This window comes from Cryptomeria japonica, chromosome 10 (assembly GCF_030272615.1).
Source record: "Cryptomeria japonica chromosome 10, Sugi_1.0, whole genome shotgun sequence".
NCBI lineage: Eukaryota > Viridiplantae > Streptophyta > Pinopsida > Cupressales > Cupressaceae > Cryptomeria > Cryptomeria japonica.
In genome coordinates this window covers 238,840,086-238,853,316 of record NC_081414.1, presented here as the reverse complement: position 1 = coordinate 238,853,316, position 13,231 = coordinate 238,840,086, and positions in this window count along the sequence as shown.

Below are 13,231 nucleotides of genomic sequence, written 5' to 3'. Positions count from 1 at the left end.
TTTATATAATGTATCATTTCATATAGCTTATATGTTCAATAGCTCTGTCCCCTTCTTTTGGGATAAGTTTAACAATACCCATATTGATGGACTCCCCCAAGGTGCCAATATCCAGTGCTTCATTATAGATATCATAGAGATCATTAGTGATCCACTCAATATTGACTTTGTAGAATTCAGCAGGAAGGTCATCAGGGCCTAGGGCCTTATCATCCTTGAGTGCCTTAATGGCATTAGCAATTTCTTGCTTGGAGATCCTAGCTTTAAGGAGGAGGGCTTCATTCTCAGAGATTTGTTTTGGGATAATGGAGCTACATTTACTTTGAGCATCTTTCGAGGCTTCATTATCGTCGGAGGTAAATAGGGTTTTGTAAAACATTTCAAAGGAATCTTTGATGTCATTGATATTCAGGAGCTCCTTATCTTCTACAGTTATCCTGTCAATTTTCTCTTTGGTTTGTTTTTGCTTTAGAAGATTAAAGAAAATTTTGGAGCCTTTATCTCCATACTTAAGCCAGTGAGTGCAGGCTCTGATGAAAGCCCCTTTGATTTTGATTTGTTGATATTTGCTGAGGATGTCCCTAGCTTCAGAGACCCATTAGCCAAGGTAGGGGAGGAGGGATGAATTTGTATTTCTTGTTCCAGAGAGTGGAGCTAATGTGTAAGGGATTTCTCTCGGGATCTAAAGTCCTTGGCTTTCTTCTAGCCAATGGTTTGAAATATCTTCTTCCAGGAGGAAATGTTTCTCTTCCATCTAAGAACATGGGATTGAGGAAGCTGAGGCTGCAAGTTGAAGATACTAACTATTCTGATGGCATTAAGGACTTCCTTGTCTTGTAGCAAGGAGGTATTGAGGAAAAATTTCTTACAGCGAGGATAGTTATTAGTGATGGATTTCCTAGTGTTAATGATGGCCAGGATAGGAAAATCTTCAGAAAGGGTTACTAGAAGGATAGCCACCACGTTCCCAAGGTGATTGGGGGAAAAAGAAAAGAAGTTATTATTAATATAAAACCTATCAAGTCTGGAGTAGATCCAGTTAGTTCCTTGTTGAAAGTTGCACCAAGTATACCAAAGGTTATGGGCATCAGCTTTGGTGCCTTCTAGGGTGTCAAATAGCTTTATTTTATGCTTAAGCCTATCCTAGTGACATTATTTTGGAGTTTTCCATTCAAAGGGAAGGCTCCTAGCCTTGTCATCTTGGTGTTCAGTCATGTTAAAGTCTTTGGCCATGACCCAGGGGATATTTGGGAGGGATGTCATCCAAGTCTAGAGGGACAATCTTTTCTTATAGTCATTAGGTGCATATGCCAAAGCAAGATCCTCTAATATCTAATGTAACACAGGCTACCCGATTACATGGGGAAGTTCCCTTATTCCTGAGGTAGTTCACCCATTTGGGGGCTAGAAGAAGGCCAACTCCTCCCTTACCTCTCGGGTGCTCGGTGTAATTGCATCTTTCCAAATGACGTCAAGAGCACTATCAAGAGAGAAACCAATGGCTTTAAGTTCTTGAAGCATCAGGAAATCTAAGTTTTTGAGGGATTCTAGAAACCTTTTGATAACAAACTTCTTGTCAGGCGACTCAAGGCCTCTAATGTTCCATGATATGTACTTCATTATAAGGGGGTTTTTATAAGGCTGGTAGGGAGATCGTGTTGATCTCGAATTTTTTTCTTGTTCTTAGATCCCATAGGTCTACCTTTATTTTTATTCATGGAGGATCCTTTCATAAGGTCCTTGTCATCTTCACTAATCTCAGATGGCTCAATTCTAACAACCGCATTTCCTCCTATGTCGGACCCAGACAACTGGGAGCCTGGAAAACCAAGGAGCATCATGCCAGAGCTAATGTCATCTAAACCCTTGCTGGCAAAGATAACTTCTATCACATGATTATCATCAATTTCATTAACCTGGGAGCCTATCGAGGGATTGGTGGTGCTAACATCAGAGGTAATGTCTGCAAATTAAAATGGTGTCATTTGCTTGGGTGTTCAAGATCTGAGTACCATTTTTGTAGTATTATCATTGATGCTAGCATCATCAGCACCACGATTAGGTTTTTCCCACTTTTTAACCATTTTTTTAACCAAAGAATTAGTCAGGTTTTGCGAAGTGGATGGTAGGTCTTTAATTTCAAGAGGGGGATTGCCAGTAATGGCCAATTTATCTATACTTGAGACATTAGATTGGTTTAGGGCATTTTGGTGGGTTCGTCTTCACTTTCTTGAGGTAACCACTTGAAAGCAATTAGAAGATGATCCTTCGAGAGGTTTTGAGGGGATGGAAATGAGGGGTTCAGGGACCAGAGGCGTGAGATCAACATGCATCGGGTTTAATTCATTGGGCTTGGGATCGGGTGTAGGGGAGTTCATTTTAGGTCATTATTGATTTTAGGGTTTTTCAAGGTATTGGGTGATTCATTCTTTTGTTTTCTGCGATTGATGATTGGATAGTTTTTACGAATATGCCCTTCCTTTTTGCAAAGAAGGTGGGTGTTCAAACCTCCATGCATCTCAACAGGGTAGAGGAAGGTTTCTCCATTAATATTTAGGTTTAAGAATGGGGGGATATCAATTCCAGGCTTAATAGATACGAGCATTCTTGCATCTAGGTTGGGCACCAGATAGGTAGTCTCATCAACCCTAATTGTTTTGCTAAACAGTTCCATTAGCTGGGGAAGAAATCACCACAAAAAGAGAGGGACATCTTTAAGGATGACCCATCTAGGGAAGAAAAGTGTGAGAACTTCTTCATTGATTGCCTCTGGAGACCAAGCTAGGGCTTGAAAGGATGTATTTCCAACCATCCAGTATTGGCATTTCAGGGCTTCCAGTTGGGCTTCATGCGAGTTAAAAAAAATAAGATAGAGACCTTTCTTAATTTGCCTGCAGAACGATATTTTAAGCCCTAGTTTCTGGTTCCAAAGATTGTTAAACCAATCATCTAATAACTTCCTAGGCAGACATTTTTGGATGTCCACACAAGCAAAGAAAATAGCAGTGTCAGATAACCTAAGTTTTTCTGAAGCAATTTCATTCAACATCTCATTATTCAGTGAAATGCAGAAGGAGTCCGAGGTAATGTGAGGGCACTTACCTTCCTTACTAGATCCTTCACCGTTAGGAGCTTTAAGGAATTGCGCCGATGGGTGGACTCCATTCGCAGGTGGGGCGACGGTCTCCGCAAAGGTTTTTTTAGGGTTGTGGTTGTGTGAGCAGCAGATTTTGGGCCATTAATGGCTCCTCCATCTGACTTTGGCTCCGTCAAGAACCAGGATTGGGTCGCACGAGGCGTGGTGCAGTTAGTTTTAACTATTGTCTCAGAGCATTAAAACCAAAAGGACTCAAAAAAATGCAAGTGGATGGGGTAGAGATCTCAAACCGGGTGGAGGAGGTTAACTCCTCCAAGTTGCATCCTCGATTCTTCTTCCACCGTCGACAGTCTTTAAGTCTGAAAATTTGCAGGCTACATCCTAGAATCTCTTATTTTTAAAATTTGAATCAACCATACCCTCTAGCATTATTGATATTCCATTATTGAATAATACAAAAAAACACAAAGAATACCAAATACATTCAATATAATTATATCTCAATTATAATTATAGTTAGTATTACCATTATGGTTCAATTGGGATTGAATTATGGTTACATTTATGTTTAATAAGCTTAGTGTTGAGTTTAATTAAAAGTAGGGTTGAATTAGTGTTAGGACTATGATTCAATTAGTGTTTAATTAAATTTATAAAAAAAAAAATTTAGTTAGGTTTAAATTATGGTTATAGTTCAAGCATGGTTAGGGTAAGGATTTAATTAGGGTAAGGGTTAGGTATAAAGTTAAATTGGAGTTAGGGTTAAGGATCAATTATGCTTATAGGAAAAAAAAATTATTTAGGGTTAGCATTAAATTATGGTTAGGATTCAAAGAGGTTAGGAATACAATTCAATTATGACTAGAGTTATTATTGGCATTAGAGACAAGACTTTTATTAGAGTTAGAATAGGGTTAGGGTAAGGTTTAAGACTAGGGTTCAAAGTAGGTTAGGTATTACTTAAAATTTATAATTAGCATTCAACTAGTATTATTGTTAGGTTTCAAATACGATTACAACTTAATTAATGTTAGGATTAATTTACAGTTAGGGTTACAAAATTATTAATCTCTTCTATTTGCTATTGTTTGAAAAAAAGCATAGATAATTACTATTACAAATCTAAATGACAAGTACTAGCCACTATGTGGCACTTATTTTCTTATGTTGGTTTTTGTTGTGGGTGTCAACTTTGTGTCATGTTGTAACATAAAGAACCCATTGCTTGGATTTGATATATTTATCCCTTATTTGTTTATTCATGAATATTATCAATAAAACTTCTACAATACATAAGAGGTATGGCTAACCATTATGTGACTTTTTTTCCAAAGAAGATTATGTTATGAAATAATCATTTTAGAAGTAAAACAAGGAGATAAAAATAAAGGATATTATAATCCTTTGGTTAAAAGAAATATTATTAAATAATATTTAAGAAAAACTCTCTTAAAAAGAAAAATAATTATGATTATTTTTTAACTAAAAGAGGGGTAAAAATTTATTAAATCCTAGAGAGAGATACAAAACAAGAAGCTTGACAAAAAAGAAATTACACTTGTATCCATCGCCACTAACAATAAGCAACATGTCATATCACTCCCTAAGAATGTGATTAAAAGAAATGGATTCCAAGGAGCCACACAACCAAAGAATATGCCTAATCACCACAACCAACATTTTTAAAAAGGTATGATGGTTTGGAAATCAACTCTTAAAATATTACATAAGTCAATTATGTTGGAATTAGGAAGGGAGAATGGAGATCACTAATGAAAGAAGGTAAAAATGGTGACTTGATGGGCTATGGGCATTTGGAAAAGGGGTACACAATGCATGTTCAACTCGAGGTATAACATTGACCTGGGAGTGTCCTGGTGAGGGATTTTATTTTTTTTTGTGAGGAATTTGGGATTTTGTGTTTTGCATGCTATGAGGTATGTGGGATACTAAGTAAGAATTTGTTTCCTCTTGGGGTGCTATGGCCATACAAGACCTAGGGCCACTAGAATATTCTTAGAGTAACAATGATCATTCCACATACTGAAGATTAAGATAAGTATTAGAACCCTTAATGCTATAAATTAATGAGAGTATTCTATATGATTTGATGATAATACGATTGAATTATGTGACTATGTTATTCAATTTATTGCGTTAACAATTGACTTTTAAATTCTTGTAAAATTACTCTATGTCAATGTTTTTATTAGCATAAATAGGATTTGAGGAGACCAAAACACCAAACAAAAGGTTCTAAAGGGACTTGAAACCCTTGGATTTTCCATGGATCCGGAACCAACAAATAGACACTGTAGGAAGATATATCAAGGAGAATAAGTAGCCTAGCCACCACCTCACAAGAAGAGTCAGGCATTACAACATCAGAGGCAAAAGAAGCTACATAAACAAAGTAGCCACAACAAACCATATGCTATCCATAGAAAAATAATATGAAATACAACCCAGGTTGGCACAAACAGCAGATCTAAGACATCAAACTATAGATCTAAAAGCTAAACACAAAGGTTTACCAAGCACCCTCAGCCAAGAAGAAGAGTTTTCCAAGGTTGCCTTAACCTGTAAAAAATACTCCAATCTCTCCAAAACAACACCTGAACCTAACCAGAACCAAACATTGGGCAAAATGGGCCCTGAAAATTGCCAACATCCAGCCTATCGTTGATAAGAACATAATACTTATTGTTTTTCTAGGCTCCCTCAACCTTGAATGTGAGTTTTATGAGGCTCCCACAACCAACCAAAAGAGTGGGTTTTGAAAGGCTCTCACAACCAAAAGAAGCCTAGATCACAACGGAACAACTTGAAGGACCAATCTAGGAAACAAAGTTTTGAGAAGGCACCAAAAAAACCAAGAGGGTTTTTATGGGCTCCCTCAACCCACATAGAAATATGGGTGTAGTAACATAAATATATCCATTTAATTAAATGAATATTAACTATTTATTTGATTATTTATCCACTAGCCAATAGTTAATTAAATTAACATTTGATTAATTCATCCTCAAACCCTTCTGCTATTAACTAAATAAATTATCTAATTTATTTAAATTAATTCATTAAACCACACCTCTAAACCAATTAAATAAATAAATCATATTTATTTAATTTAACCCCTTTCCTCTTTTAAAATAAATAAAATAAATATTTATTTAAATCCCTAAACTACCCCCCCACTTGCATTCTCCTACAAATACAAGTTGCAACCACAATGGAAATAAATTAATTTTATTTTAATTTAAATCATATTTTTCCTCACCCACCAAACCCACTTGCAATCCTAAATCCCCTTCTAGACTCTTCTAACCACTTTCTAAATTTTTCTAACCCCTCCTAATTAATCTAATCTCGTCCCCTAATTATTCTTATATTCCTAAGCAACTTGAAGTCACTTCTCAAAGCCTCCAAAGTATTAGAAAAGCATTTAATGTTTTATGTGTTCAACAACCTAACCTCTAAAGTCTTCCAAACCACTAATGGCTCTTACATGACCATTAATGGCTCTTACATAACCATTTATGGTTAAATAAACTCACCCACATGGTTAGATACTTTCTCTCTAACTCAATCTCCATTTAACCCATATGTCTCGTCAAGCAGTTATTGCTTTGATCATGGTTATCCTCACTAACTCTTGCATAAGAGTTTATCCATTGAATAAAGGCATTATTTATTGGATAATGGTTTTATTCATTCAACTCAACATTAACCTTACCTCCCAAGTTAACTTTCAAATCATGTCAAAGTATTTAATGATTATTCCCTCTCCTCTCAACCCATCTCTTGTTGACATTTGTTATCCTGGGCTTGGATTGAAAGTCCTCACATGGATCATAAACCCTTCAATCCCGACCCTTGTTGAGATTACTCAATCTCAACCCTCCATTGCTCCATTTTACCTATAATCTTGAAATTTTGTATGTATCTAGTTTATAGTGAAATTTAGAGAGCATTTGGCATAATCATCTAAATTTGTCGTTTTGAGCTAAAATTAACATTAGATAATTAGATAATATCTTGTTTTAGCTTATTCACATTTTCATTCTCATAACCTTTCATTCTACAATCTTGAACCTCCATAAGAAATCTAAAATATTAAAAAAAGATACTAAGAGCTACACTCATTTGGGAGCTTGGAGAGGAGAATAACAAGGGAGGAGTAGCTACAAACATGGTGGAGTGCATTTGGAGATGTCTTATTGCATTTCTTAGATTTATTAAGCTTTCTATCTTATGTTTTGTGTCTCTCTTGATATGCTTGCTTAGGATAGTATTTGATTTGTGGTTTCTAACACTAACACTTGGTTTTGTTGCTTGTGTGTTTGTATTTATCTTGACAATATCCTAACAATCCTTTTTGCAGAGCATCAATGTGGATTTTTAAAGACTCCCCTAACCTTTTATTTGCATTTTGTAATGGCTCCCAAAACCACCAAGATGAAACGAACAACCTCAAACCATCTGATAGTCACACCTCTAATAGAAAAGTACCTTTCCACCTCAATAGGGCCTGAAAAGATGGAAACCATCTATCAACGGAGAGAACAAAGCTTCATACAACTAGCCAAAGTCTAGCAACCAATATCTAGGACCATAACGCTTTGCTGGATAGCTAGTCTTTAAGAAGGATCCCAAAACCAAAACTTGAAGAAGAGGCTTGCACCATTCCAACTCCAAGAATATAAGCTTAACCAAGATCTCCACCTCTATATGCGAACAAGGACAAAATCCTAGCAACAAAGAGAAATCAACAATCAACCATCTGACCTTGAAAAACAGGGCATTGAAAGCCCCCAACAGGATTTGTTCGACTAAACTCAACCCATAATTTTTTGCCTCAGTAGAAGAATGATCTGCCTCAATAAAACTGATAGATAAAGGTAGAACAAACAAACTCTAAACAAAACTAGAGATTCTCTTGAAAAAGATTAAAAAAAAAAGAGGAAACCCCAAAAGGCTACAAAATAAGAAAAAATAGACCCCACACATAGAGGCCCCTTGTAATAACAAAGACCACTTTGAGGGAAAAAAATAACTTGGAAGGAGTAATGAGCCCAAAATGCCAATGATGAGCTAGGTTGTGGGAGCTCCAGCCAGATCCCAAACACCTCCTCTGCATCTAGATAAAACTAGAGCAACAACACCCTTGGCATAGGGGCACAACACCTCCCAAACAAACCCTCCTCCAAGAACCAAAGGATCACCCTCCCAGTAGTCGTCAAAGCACAAAACCTTGTTTGTGATGGAAGTTCGCCGCAATAAAACTTCTTGGAAACAAAACACACTACATCGTTTCCACCTCTGCACCCTTCCATTAGAAAGACCCTCCACACCACATCCACCTCTATGAGAAGAATAAATAAAATAAAAATTGAAGACCAATAGGGCACCCACAATAAATAGAGATATACCTTCAGTATCCACAAACACCTACTAACGTAGCACAGTGGCCGCAGCAGCATCAAAAAATTAGGTCGACATAGAGGTGTTTGCATCGAAACCCAAGCACCACAAAATAGCACCATCTGCCACCAAAAACACCTCAGTCACCTCCGCAACCACCTTCTTTCATCTCCGCACCAAACCATAACCCACAAACAGAAAGACAAATGACAAAGAACCAAGGCAATGACATAGGGAAAGGGATAGGAATAGATAAAAAGAAAGGGGAAGAGCGGAGTAAATGTCCTCCTCACCATCATCATCACCTTCCCTTGGATCATCTACCCCCCCAATAGAAACCCTAGTTGCACTCCTATGGATGCTTCCAATCCTGCTCATCATTTCTTATATTTACTCTATGTCAAAGTTACTTTCACTGTAATTACTTAATTAAATCATTGGATAAAAGTGCTATTACACCAACCATCCTTTGTGTGGAAAGAGAATTTGCCTCTTCCTTGCACTCAATCTTTCCCTATCATGGTTCTTGAACAAGGTGTGATTGATAGTGAGGCTTTTTTTTAAGGGTGCTAATTTGTAGATTTAATATTTTATCGTCACACCTCCTATACTTGCAGGAGTAAATTTCAAAGAACTAGCAACATCTTTTTTATGATAGACTTAATATTTTCTCATACTCCTAGGGATTCTTTATATTTTCCTTTTTTATAGTATTTAACATGATGTTGTGATGAGAGTATTCCTAGGCCAGCTGGTTGTGGGAGAGTTTCTCGTGACCACAACGATAGGCTTGTTTCAGTGGTGGCACTCCCACTGGCACCCTAACAAACTACTTTATTAAGGAAAAAGATAATTACATTGGGTTAACCATGACTATCAAAGAAGGGTTCAATAAAGTGTGGCTTGAGAGTGATTCACCTAACATCATTAGATGTGTGAGTAAACATACTGAGCCTAGATAGACTATCAAGAAGTTAATTCAAGAGTGCCACATCATGATTATAAAATTGGACAAATTCAAAATTTCCCATGTTAATCGGGAAGGTAACATGCTAGCGGACCACCTGGTGAACATTGGTGTAGATTATGTGGACATATGGTGGTGGACGGCAAGGGAAACTTTCCCAATACAATTGCTTGACTTGAAAGCAAGGACATCGAATGTATTGGCCAATCATATCACATTAATGATGACAGATTATTGAATGAGTAATGACCTTTCATGGGATTTGGGTTCGAATTTTAAAACCAATTTTTCTAGAGATTTCTTTTTTGTCTAGGTTTTCATTGCCTTGGTTTGGGTTTTATTCTTACACCCAATTTTACAAAGGTATACTACTTATAGGATGTTACAAAACTAGAATAGAGTCTGCTTCCTATAAGAAATGGGAAAATAATAGGAAGTTGTGGATGGAGATTACTAATGGTTGTCTTGTGTCATATCTCAAGAGGCTTCATGGCAATGACCCAAAAATGATAGAGGATTTTGTGAATAATTGGAAGAAATGTATCCTCACAGTTTTTGGAGTAGAGTTTAGAATATACAAATCCTTCATTGCAGAGATAACTAGCTTGTAGATGGATGGTAAGAAGTTTTATAGAAATAAGAAGGCGAGGAAAGAAGCCATTCGGCCTACTTCAACAAAAAAAAGTGAGAGAAATAGGGTGTGAAAGATGGTGGACAATGGTTATAACAAGAAGGACCTGCAATCACTTTCAACAAATATGGCTAAAGTGATAATGAGGTACATTGCACTTGACGATAACTATGCTAGTATCTTCTCTTACCACTTTATGATATTGAATCATTTTAGGCATAACAAAATAATTTGTTTGCATTTCTACTTGTTATCTTTTCTTGAAAATAGCCTAGTGAATCATGCCAACAATTGTGACAACCCTGTCTGGCATGAGGGGTCTTGTGAAAGATCATGAGGTTAAACCCTCCCCAATTGTCAAAACCCCCAATTCTTCAACCAAGCATGGTGTACAAATTGTGTCTGACATGGAGATGGAGGAAGAGGGGTCTGATATGGCTATGGACTAGTATAACCTATCATGTCTCAAAATATCCTAACTAATTATTTAATTTGTTTGATTTATTATTGAGATGACTTTTATTTATTGATTTTAATTTAATTATTTATTTGAGTTCGATTGATTTTATTTTATTTATTTATTGTTGTTATTATGAATAATGATAACTAGTTATAAATTATTGTGTGGGAATTATTTAATTAAAATATGGAATATTATTTGTAAATAATATTATTTTAACCTACCATCTAATTTTAAGGAAATATTTGTATTTCCTAATTGATTGTCGTTTCTATATTGAAGTAATTGAGTTTGATTTATTTTACCTACCCTTATTTTCAATTGGTTGGCTTGATTGAGTAGGTAAGAAATATATATTCATATTATGTATTTTTCGAACTTTGCAAAGCTAAGTAAGATATATGGTTTTTGGAATTTTTCTATTAGTGGGAAAAACTATAGTCTAAAATTTAATTTTTGAATTTATTTTAGCTTGTTGGTCTGTGCACAGGTTAATCATCTAGAAAATCATTGCGAGAGGCTTTCAAATTTGGTTTGGAAGATTGGATTGCGATTTCGATTTGAGAAGGCTCAACAATTTCAGGTTTCAACTTCAATTTTTGGTTTTGCGAATTGCAGCTTGATGGCTCTTACTTTTGCATTTTATTTTTAGAAAAGATTGTCTTCTCTGTATCTGCAAATTTGAATTTTGATTGCTCTTGCGAATTTATTTGGTTGTGGAAATTATTTTCCTTAATGTATTTCAATCTGTTATGCATGTCTCGAAATGGGGGAAAATGCAGATATTAGTTTTATGTGATGTTAGTGTGTTGTGTGGAAGTGTGTAAATAAATTTATAATGCTTATTGGAGGTAGTGATCTAAAAGTAGCTACATTTGAGTAATTAATTATTCATGCTAATTTGAGGCTAAATCATCCTTCCATAAGTGTTGTAATTATGAAAGAGTAATGAACTTGGGTTGAAGCCCTAAACAAATTATTTAGTGTCTATTTTCTTCCTTGGGTTGAAGCCCTAAAGAAAAGTTATAATTTTATTTATATTATAAATCTTACTAAGGTGTCTTGCACCCAAGAGACTCACACCTATGTGGATTGGCTTCCATACAAAAGAAGATAAAAGCCCTTTGGTGAATGAAAGTATCTATTTTGACCACATGACATGTGAAAAAAGTAATTTCACCAATCTTGAGAAATGGATTGGAGGCACAATTATATTTAAGGCGACTCCTCTAAAATGATTTTTGGATAGGGAGTAATAACTATTGATGGGAAGAACAATATAGAAGATATTCTCTATGCTAAGGGTCTCAATAACAATCTTCTCCATGCAATACAAATTTTTAGGAAAGATAACAATATCGATTTTCACTATAAGGGTTATGAAATTAGGAAGGCAAGATCTAGAATATTAGTGGCAGAAGGAAACCAAATTTAAGAAAATGTATATAACCTAAGGGAAAATAATAAAATAAACTATCTTCTAGGACAAACAATTAAATCTTTGATATGGAACAAAAGAATGAGATACATCAACTTTGAGAATCTTGTCAAGATTGGCTCTACGCATGCAATCAGAGACATGCCAAAGATTGTCAATGCTACAAACACCTTATGGAAAAAAAAATTAGATTGGGAAGTAAACTAGGACAAGGTTTGAGACTGAGTTATCTTCTACAAAATCTTTGGAGCTCATCAATACTAACTTGTGTAGACTAACAAAAACAAAGAGTCTTCAAGGTGAAAGATGCTTCATGTTACTTATTGATGATCTCTCTAGGATGAGTTGGGTTACATTCTTGAGAAAAAACTCAGGGGCATTTAGTATGCTTAAGATTTTTGTGTCAATGGTTGAAAACAAAATGAATAGTAGAATCAATTATCTAACATTAGATAGAGGAGGTAGTTTGACCTCAAATGAATTTGAATTTTTTTATTAAGAACATCAAATAAAGAGACATCTATTTCCTTCTAGAACTCCTTAGCAAAATGGAGAAGTAGAAAAAAAAATAGAACTATTTGACACAGGAAAAGAAAAATGTTAAAAGAGGAAAATCTACCTCATATTTATTAGAAACAAGCATTCCATACTAAAGTCCATATTCTTAATAGAGGACAACTATGAGTGAAATGTTGCAATACTCCATATGAGCTATGGACATAAAAAAATGAAGATTTTGGGAAATTTGATTCTAGATCTAATGATGACAACATGGATGACACTGGATACAAGAAATGGAAGAAGAATTGAATCAAATTGAGAAAAAATAGACTTGGTAATTGGGAGCAAGTCTAGCAAACAAGAATGTGATAGCAATCAAATGGATAGAAACAAACTAAATGAAGATGGAGAATTTTTAAGAAACTAGGCAATTCTTATATGTAAAGGTTATTCACAAGTTGAAAGAATTAATTTTGAGGACTTATTTGACTCAAATGATAGAATGGAAGAAATCAGAATATTTCTTTCTTTCTTTTATTGAAATAAAAATGCAGAGTATCTTTAACCATAGAAGAAAGGGGCTTTGTTCAAAGTAGAGGGGGACATAGCATGTCTCTTTTACTTAGCTTTCCTACAATCAATTTCCTCCTAAATATCCTATAGGGAAGCCAAATTCTTCAAAACCATCTCTTGGCTTCTCTTGGACATCTCCT